Consider the following 10,376-nt stretch of genomic DNA (forward strand, 5'->3'; position numbering starts at 1 on the left):
ATCTGTGTTTGACTCACACCCTAAAAGTCAGGGAAGTCTGCCTGTCCATCTTACAGATTTTCTTTTCCCCCTTCTTAGTCTGTGCACTCAGGGTGGTTTTTTTTTATTCAAACATTTCCCATTTCCTTTAGATGGGGAGTAACTCAGTGTTACACAGGTTAACTGTGCCCTATTCTCCAAACCTTCTACAATCAGACACACGTGGCCCACAGCTGCCCCAAAACTAATGGCACACTGACACAGAAATCAAGTCAGCCTCCGCCTGCTCCCAGGTCTCTTTGCCAGGCCAGATCACAGAAGCACGCTGACCCTTTATATCCTCAGCCAGTGAGCACAATGCATTTGGGGATCCTGCTCCTCTCACTCACAAGACCAGTTGTTTCTGAACAGAGAGAGAATCACCATCGACAGCTTGTGATCTTCTCCAGGCCTTCAGCACACAAATTATCTTGCAATTTGGCAAACCTCACCAGCTACACAAGAGGACAGCCGAGGCCACAGCAAAGAGCTGACTAGAGAGGGAGCGCATGGGCCTCCCCCACCCCTCCGGCAAGGCCGTCTGCTTCGCACTGGAAAGAAGGGAACCTTTGCCCCCTCTTCTCAGTCAGAAGGAGCATCTGCAGGACTGAAACCAATCAAAACCAGCTGTCCAAAAACGGGGGGCGGGGATGCTGATTATTATGACTAGGAAAAACGCTATTAAAAAAATAAAGAAAAGGGAAAAACTAATCCCATATGGGAGGCAAATGAAATACAAATGCAGAACAGGCCATTACGCAGTGTCTGTTGTAAGGCTGCTGCTTTAGGGGCTAAACTCATATGTCAAAATGCAGTGCCCCTGGGACCTCTGGAGACACCCCTCTCCTCTGCTGCTGGGTTAGTGCTACCTTGGAGCATTCTGGGCTGTGACCAGCACTGGGGCTGTTGGTTAGACATACTCTACAAACTGACCAAAACCGTATTTGACTCCTCTGCAGACAGGCACAGAGAATAACCTCAGTCTGCCAAACCCAGTCATTCCACTAGGGCTCTTCTGCTTCAGCCAGTTATTCCAGGCAATTTCACCGCTGGCCCCAGCTCCTTTTGAGATGAGTTACTGCCCTCCTCCTCTCCCACAAGGTCTCCCACATAGCTGCCCTTTCATCATTCCCCTTCTCACTATGCACTTTCCCTCCTTCAGGGGATCATCTCCATCACCAGCTCCAACTGCCTACCCAACATGTGCCCTTCAAGCTGTTCCTGAGCTCCAGCCAAGACCCTGCAGCCAGGCTCTCTGAGGCAAACTTTCTCCAGTAACAAAGAGGCTTTAGGGAGGCAGTCAGTGAGCATGGTCTAAGGTCATCTCCCTTCCACACTCCTAGGAGGGAAGGAAATGCCCACCTGGTACCAGGCACATTCCCAGACTCACTTACCGTGCCCCTTGACTAACAGGGCTGAGAACCAGCTCACCCTTCCTTCCTGTTCCTCAGCTGTTTCTTCCATTGCTCTTGAAGCTCCTTTCTTTGGTGGCTGTGACCATCCACAGAAAGAAAAACGGAAGGATGCCAACATGATTTCCTACGCCCGTGGGCTGTGCTCCCCAAAGACAGAAGACTCAGGATCTCAAGAGACAGATGGTTAAAGGGTGGCTCAGTCTGCCCTGCTTTTGTGGTTCTGTCAAAGGCTCACTTTTTTTGTTTGTTGTTGTTGTTTTTTTTAAAGAGAGCTCTGTCCATATGCAGGTATCCATATGTATTTAAAAGACAAATAATTTCTTGCCTATAAAGCAGAAAAAAAGATATAATATCCAAATTTCTGGCTGAAACCACAGACAGAGGAAAGAATCCCTTAAAAAAAATCTGTAAGAAACTCTTCATTTTTAAGCCAGTCTCAGGTTTTTGATTCCAATTCAGCTGTGGTAAAAGCCCGGCATCTGCTAACACGAAAGCAGAAGCCACTACAGCTATTCAGATGTAGTGCTCTATAGACATTCTCCAGTTTGGCTTCTTCACTCACCCTTTGCCAAGACCTGGAAAACTTATACTTCCTTTCTGAGCACCAAAGCACTTTTCTCCGGCAGCTCAGTTTTGGGAAGGAACAGGAGGAGAGAGGGCCCTGAGGACACTACACTCCTCAATACTAGAACGTACCACAACATACGCAGGGCCACAGCCAAATACATTAGGATGCAGGACTTCCAGATCCTAGTCAAGAGTCTTCATAATTTCTCCCCACAGGCCAAGAAAAACAAAGCAAGCAAAAAACAAATAACTACGGGCAGGCAGGAGTATTCATCCCTTACTACAATGGCCTTAAGCAGTCAGAGAGGTAGGGCTGATAAATATTTAATTACTTGTGCAATAATGACCTCTGGTTCCAGCATTCTTTGGCAGCCAGCAAGAGACTGGGGCAGTCAAGAACCTGTTCTGCTCTTCTCACCACAGGCTTCAAACCAATACAAAGGCCCCTCACCCGGCTGGTCACCAAGTGTCAAGAAACAATCCACATAGAGGTTGCTTATAGCCATTAAAGCAGCAAAAAGAAAATTCAATGAGTAGCTTTTTTATTGAGTTGTTGTTACCGAACTGCATGTCTCCACAGCTAAGGTGTGCAAAGCTCCTGCACTACTTTTTGCAGATAGTTCAAATGTGATGAAAGAGTAAACTAGAAAACTCAACTAGAGTTGAGTGAGTATCAACTTCAATATGTTGGTATTATGAGTAGTGAGTACATCATAGTCAACAAGAGGAAAGGGAGGGGGCACTTTTCACTAAGGATTCCCTAAGTGCATTATAGCTAGGCAAACAGATGAGAGGGGAAAAGAAAAAGATGATCATCCCTAGATAATTTCTATGAGACAAAAACAAGGCAGAAATAGAGATTAAGAGAGATGACCCAAGCTCAGCTGAAAACAAAGATTGGAAGTGAACTTCACTCTCATGATTCCTTAGCCACAGAATTAGCTTTTCTCTCAGTGGAAATAAAGAAGTTCACAACTGATAGCTGTAGAACGCAGAAGGTGCTCTACCTCCCCACAGCATCTAACAAACAACCAGCTATCTTATTGCAGGTGAGACAGCTCTTCTAAAAAACTCATCATACCAAACCTGCCTTCTTTTCCATGTTGGCTAGGATTCTGCAATATGACAGAGGCTGACCCAGAAGTCAGGACAAGAAACCTTGCAACAGATAGCTCAGAGGCTAGTTTCCTTCCCAAGAAAGTAAGTCTCTTCCCATCCCTACCTCTGTTTGCAAGATTCAGTTTATGCCTTGACCCACATGGCACTGACAGCTTCTCAGAACTCTTGTACTTTTATTACCATTAGCCCTCTGATATCTTGGTTAGCCACAGGAACAGCTAGAAGTGTGTTTGAATCCAGCAAAGCTCTTGGCCCTGATATCTTATGGCAACGAATTGCACAATACTAACCTAACTCTATGTTGAGTGAAAATATTTTTTCTGTCTTTTTCTATATTACTCTCTTTTTGGTTCACTGACAGTCCCCACTTGCATACATTGTAAAGGGAAATACTTCTGGACAGCCTATCTCTAATCACGTTCCCTCTCATTCCTCCCTCCTCAAGCATGAACAACTGCAGGCTTTTCAACTCTCTCTCTCTCTCTCTTTTTTTTTTTTTTTTTTTTTAATCAAAGGCCTTTTTTGTTTCCTTAACAACACTCCCAGCTGGTTTCTGAACTCCTCCTCCTTTTGGAGACAGAGCAGCCAAAACAACATGGTGCATCTCCGTATTCAAGGGATCCTTTACAGCACAGAAAGCATTGCTGAGTAGTTTTCCTGTTGGTTAGAATAGGAAATATGGAGATAAAAGCAACCAGCTCCCTGTGCCAATCTAAATTTTTCTGTTCTGCTATGCACTGGGGCTGTTTCAAAGAATAGACTACTGCTAGAAAATAGCTGCTTTGAACACAAAGCACACAAGCTGACATTACAGGCAGGCCCATCAGTTTCCATCATCTCTCATAAGCCAAAAAGGATGAGAAAGCTACAAACAGCAGAACACTGCACTGCTCTAAAGTCCATTACGGCTGAATTATCCATCACACTCATCAGCCATTCCTTTGACATTCCTCACGTTATGGTAAGCTGTCTTCTACATAACCATTCAACCCAACAGTTGTGTCTGTTTGTTAATCTAAAGACAGATACCTCCCTTGTACAGTACCCTTAGTTTTCTCCCCATGTTTCTTTTCTGAGAATTCTTGTACTATAAGATATGAGGAAGATCCAGCTGGACAATACCACCTCATCTACTGAGATGCCAGTTGAAATTAAGTAAGAGTAGTGTACATCTCCACTCCCTCTCCATTAGCTGGATCTTCAGCTGGATCACAATCGCTGCTAAGCCCAGCTGGGGAAACTAAGGCATTCAGAAGTTACCTAAACCATCCAGAGCAACCAAATTCAGCAAGCTGCCATATAGCTTTGGAAAAGTCCCCTCTAAAAACTGAAATCCCTGGAATGACAGGCTGCATTTGGCTTGTCTGCAAGAGGATCTTACAGGCACAGAGAGAAATGAAATCACCTCAGACTTCAGGGCCAGTTGATTCAGCAGGGTTACTGGGGAGGTGGTAGGACAGAGCAGCACCGCTACACATCTCGTTTCAAAGCAAACCACCAGGAGAGGTCCTGCAGTCCAGGAGGGGGCTCTGCAGAGTTAGATAACCACTCAGTCTCCATATCAAGTCCAGGAGCTCCTCAGGCCTCCTGATGCTCACCCGGTTGAGATTTGCCTGATCAACCCTTAACAGCAGGACCAATCCAGTCCCTTTCAAGTCCACAACACAGCTACATCTGCAAAAGGAGCAGCAACATCAGGCCCAACATGCGCTGGGCAAAGCAGCAAAAGAAACAGCCCACAAACTCTTTCAGCTCTGTTTCAAAAGGCTGGGAAAGTTCCTCCCCTTCTCTTCCCTAAGCCCCTTCCATAAAAGCTTCGCATGCAGAGCAGTGTCTCCTGGGTTCCTCATTCTCTTGAGTAAAGTAAACAGACCTCCCGTGCAGCGACAAATGAACAAACAAACAAACAGAGGGGAAAGAAAAAAAAATCCCCACTGCCAACTTGGAGATTTTCTTTTGGTATGTTTAATTTTTCAAAAAAATAAAAATGTGCAAGCTATGCCCCCAGGGTGACCCTGCACAAAGCTTTCTGGCAGCTCTGTCATTCCGCAGTAACCCCTCGCATCACCGCAACTACCCCATCTTCTCCCGTGCTCTTCCCCTGTCACATTCGCGCACATACAGAGCCCTATGAATCCTGGCACCCAGACGGCTTTTTCTTTTTCAAGCTTGCCAAAACAAGCTAAGCTCCTAAATCCCTTTTAGAATCTGGCCTTGTGTGGAAATCTGTTTGCCTCCATCCTATGTTTATTTTCTTTTGTTTTCAGGTTTGTTAGCCCAAGGGCAAATGTTGTTCCTAGCTTTTTTTTGGGGAGGGGGGAAGGGGGAATATTTATCTTTCAATCAAGTGTTCCTCCTTACAGGGATAAACAGGATGTTTAGAGACTCCGGGTATGACAACCAGTCTTTGACAGCTGTTGTGACACACCACACTGGGTTTGCCATGTGTGCAAGCACTGGCACAACTCAGCCTGCAGCAGTCTCTATTGGTAGAGATTGACTCTATGACCTAGGAGGCCTTCTGCAGCTCTAAATTTCCAGCACACACTCATGGCAAAAGCAGCACATGATCCAGAATGATTCCCTAGTTTCTTCCTCCACTTTTGAGGATAACAGTTACTCATGCCACGGATATTCCTTTCTAGTCTCCTCATTTCACTTCTCTAGCTGCACCCTTGCTTGCTACACCAAGCACAAATTGTGCTCTGCCTCACGGAAATCTTTCTTTCTCAGGTATATACAGAGACAACAGTTAAGATGCTTCTAAATCACACTGACTCAACACAGTGAGTTTCCCAAGCCTTTCTTTAGGAAAGGAAGTTTTCCAAGCCTTGAATCATTATCATTGGTCTTGTCCAACTCCTAACCATGAACCTGGGACAATGAAACATAGAAAGCATTAGCTAATGGCCAGATCTCAAGTAAGACCAATCTACCTAGAACACTTGATGGTCTTAAGATGCTTTATAAAGTACCAAGGACCACAAAGAAAAATTCAGTGTCTAATTCTGGGCTCCGCAATCTTCTACAAATGCAGTGTCGCATTTCTTACTTCTTGTTTTGAATCTATTTGATAATTAAAAATTCTAATTAATTTCCATTCATAGCATTTTCATACAGCTGAAGGCAGGAAAGGACAAGAGACTGATAATTATGTTTTGTAATAAGACCAATTAGTTTTGCATCAGGATCTAATTACTATCCTCTCAGGCTATGGGTATAAATTATTATAGGGTATCTTCTGAATTCTACAAGTTGGGTGTGTCAGCAACAGCAGCACACACTTTGATAAGCTACACTATACACAAAGAGCTACATTTTGTCTAAACAACCATAAATCACTCTGAAAGGAATGGCTTAACTGAGATGTCATCTTAGCTACTCTAAAACCTTCTGCATTTAAAGAAAATAATATTTACAAAAATTACCTCTCCTTTTTACAAACATATGATTCCTAAACAGCAACACTCAGTTTTCCCTATTACAACCACTTGAAGCAATTCACAGGTCAGATGACAACATTTTGCTGACTTTCACGCTGCTTGGGCCCAGCCTATTCACGAAAATTCGCTTCACCCTGCCACGCTTGTCAAGTTTAAGCCTTGAAATCCATTCCAGGTAACATTCAACCACAGGCTTCTGGCCTACGCACAGAACCTACGGCATGAAATTTTATGATGTGTGTCATTCAGGAGGTCAGAAGGGATTATCACAGTGTTCCTTTTTAGCCATGGTACCTATGAGCCTTGGCATATAAGCCACCCTGGAAAGCCATTCTCAAACAACTATTTTAAACTGGACTCTGAGCAGTCCTTTAACTCTCCTTCAAGAGAAAGCAGTACTGTCAAGATAACAGCTTTACAGCTTGCAGTGCTTCTAGCAAAAATAGTGCTTGCTTTGTATACCTCTCCTGGTTTCACATGCGAAGCAGGCATCCTCTATCCAACCCTTACCACTCTCTGGAAGTCATTCCACAAACACCCCACAGCTGAAGAAGCAATTGTCTATCCTACAGTCCGAAAATTGAAATATGGAAAATGATTTTCCTGGAAAAAAAACTCTGATATAATTGGAGTGAAATTATAATTTCCCAGCCATGAACAGAGTTTCCACAGCAAGACCACCTTGGATAAAGTAAGCAAAACTTTCCCACTGTTTCATTCATTCAGAAGTGCTAGTGCTACTCAGCAATGGATCAGATCATTGAATGCCTCTTTCTGTCACAAGATGCGTAATTCAGAAGTCCCAGTAGGGGAGAAAAGCATCAGCAGCTCTGGATTACCCATTATTAGACACATTCAGTCATTGAAGAGAGCCATTTACCCTCCATGTGACTTGACTTTCCTGTGCAGAGAGCAGGAATATTTGCTAACTGGATTAGAAAATGCCTCCTTTGGGATTCATCAAAGCAACACAAGGGAGTATTTACTTCTTTCCCATCATTTAGTCTATTTAGCCTTTTCTCTTCTCTTGATCATCAAGTAATATAGAAAAGAGGGAACAATGCACAGAACAATAAAGTTAGCCATTGATCTGCAGGAGATATTTAGTAACATCTTTGACATAGGGAGGCTTATACAGAGAAGATGAAGCTACTGCAGCTTTGTGACTAACCACTTGTCAGCTGAGCTGCACTATACACCTTCCTACTTCAAAGTAACTGTGAAGACAAGCACAATCATCGTTTGAGGTCATGTAGCATAGCTCAGGTGATAAGTGCTTTCAAGACACAGTAAATTTGTAATCTGCACACTCCCATACATTCTTGTGTGATCCACTTCAACCAATAACAAACCTATCATTAGCTTCCAACCAAGCAGAAGCTACAGCACAAAACTTATTTCGAATTTGCAGTGTTAGGAGAGCCACTTCACAGAGCCACTTGACACTCTTTGCTATTCAGTTTGGTTTGTTTTAAAAAATAGTAAATGAAAGCAAACAAAAAAGCAATCGCAGGTTCTCTCTGAAGTGTACTGGTATTACTGAGACTCTGTCCACCGTAGCTGGATGCACGTCTCCACCAGAGTGGCCTACATAATCAACTGCACATCCACTGGCTCTTCCAGCACATTACTCTCTTTCGGAGGTCGTACACATTCAGAGGAGAATGAAACTGTTCCACATCTCTGCCGCACATCAGGGAAGCCAGCAGCTGCACAGCTGTGCATGCCAAGCACAGGACATGGTTTTTCCTGCCACATCCCACACAAAGAACATCAGCCTCTTCAACCAAGTCATTACTTTGCTCCTTGGAGAAGTTATTCACATATACGTCCAAATTCTTGGCCTGCAGGTAAGGCTGCTGATACAGCCAAGGACAGCTCAACACAGCAGGGTTAGATGCAACCTCACAGGGCCTACTGATCCTTTGTATCACACAAAAACTGCAGGATGTGCTGGAATGAGCACAATTTAGTTAAGAGAACTACATAATTCTGAGTGCTTGTCCTAGCTTCAACACTCATTTGCTGTACTTCTCTGGTACATGATACAAATTTTGCCTTCCTATTCAAATATTATCTCCATTACTTTCCAGCTTACCTATACAGTTTAGGAGGTAGAATTTGTGAAGTATTGTATCATATTAAGCATCCAAAGCCATTGGCACTTCCTCAGAAACACTGGCCAGCAGTGGACTAGGAAGAATTTAACATCTTTTTTTTTTCTTTTTTTTTTTTAATACAATTTCAATAGCAATTGGGCATTAAAGCAAAATAATGGTGGGCTGGGGCTTGGAATTTTCATTTTTTAAATCTTATGTTAATTTCACAAGAATACTATTTGAGATGGTAACAAGTTCTCTCTCTTAAGCAGCTTGAGTATCTGCCAGAATTTGGTCACTGCAGCTTCATATAGATATGGGTATACTCATCTCTATTTTTTCCCTTTTGTACCATTCCATAGAGAAACCTGCCTTGAATATGAGCTAGAAATTAATCATTCATGGAGAAATCACAGAATAGCAAAACACAGTAGACCTGCCCTGGGCTTTTGGTACTCACTCAGCCCAGAACATATTTGGGACTGCAAATAAACTCCTCTCAGCATGGGTCGTCAATGCCAGTACAGGAGCTGGTGACTCCAACCTCTCCTAAGGACCACAACAGGGAAGGCAGAAAGGCTGATGGTTAATATATCTCCTTCTGTTACACCTAATACATACAATACTGCCTCACTTATCCAGAACTATCACATACCTGTCTGCTTGCTTGCTTAAGGCTGACCAACCAATTAAGATGATATATGGCAGCACTAGATGAATTCTTTTAATTTATCTTCACCGTGGAGAGATGGAGTTACCTAAATTGGAGGCCAGTACAAAAGAGAGTGAAGAAAAAATAGCAAACTCCGTAACATTATACTACAGGAGCAAAGCCCCAGTCCCAGTATGGATTGACTCCATACCCAGCCCCAACATGGATCAACTTCACATTGAGCCGGCTGCTTGAGAGACAGTCCCCTTAAAAGTGCACTGTATACTCCAGAGAGGAAACTCTTAGCTAGACAAATTCGGTCTTCCTACTTTAAAATTGCAGGACAGTTCCTAGTTTAACCTTAAGTTTCACGTGTCAGTACAAAACTCTGGAAGTGTTGGCTTTGCAGACATGCCAAACATAAAAAATGTTTTCAGTGAACTCAGTATTTTTCCACAACTACTATTGTAGCTCTGTCAGCAGCATAGAAGTAGCAAATCCTCCCTTATCTCCCTCCTCTCTGAGAGCATCTCTCTGTTTAAGCACTGGCTGACTTACACAGATCATCTGCACGATCCCTCTTGGAAGCCGGACAAAGAGTGGGGTGGGAAAGTCACTAGACTTGTAAGCAACAAATCACAGAAGGAGATGGACTGTCCTGCAGAGGGGAAGTAGCAGGAGGAAAGAGGCGACTAATGAGCAGAAAAGGGTGCCTAAAATCCTCCTTAGATTGCTTCTCTGGGGAACAGCTGTTTCCTTGCAAATATCTTGCTAGCCGTCCAAACAAGAAGTTCAGATACAGAACAATAAAGGAGAGCACCCGGGTAGAAGTGTTCAAAGCAAGAGTTCCCTCACTACCCTGTCAATTGCTCCAGTGGCAGAATTCAAAAGCCAGGGAAACTTTAACTGTGCATTTAACCCCACATGTGCTGGCATCATAGCTCATGGCCCCCAAAACGTATCCTTTTCTTTACCTGTGATAAAGCCCTTCCTAGCCCTCACTTTTTCCACTGTTTCTGACACACTAGCAGAGCATATTACTTCAAAAGTGGAAAGAGAAATA

At 43.5% G+C, this 10,376-nt stretch overlaps 1 long non-coding RNA gene across 1 annotated transcript in view; it reads right to left on the minus strand.

Annotated features, from left to right (window-relative positions):
- Nucleotides 1-9,414, minus strand: part of LOC134141076 (uncharacterized) — a 117,356-nt gene extending 107,942 nt beyond the window's left edge. The window contains exons 1-2 of the long non-coding RNA XR_009958533.1: nucleotides 9,317-9,414; nucleotides 9,122-9,210 (exon numbers count right to left, since the gene is read on the minus strand). This is a non-coding gene — a long non-coding RNA (uncharacterized LOC134141076). The remainder of the gene's footprint in view (nucleotides 1-9,121; nucleotides 9,211-9,316) is intronic.
- Nucleotides 9,415-10,376: the final 962 nt, after the last annotated feature.

The sequence above is a fragment of the Rhea pennata genome, chromosome 5, assembly GCF_028389875.1.
Source record: "Rhea pennata isolate bPtePen1 chromosome 5, bPtePen1.pri, whole genome shotgun sequence".
Taxonomy (NCBI): Eukaryota; Metazoa; Chordata; class Aves; order Rheiformes; family Rheidae; genus Rhea; species Rhea pennata.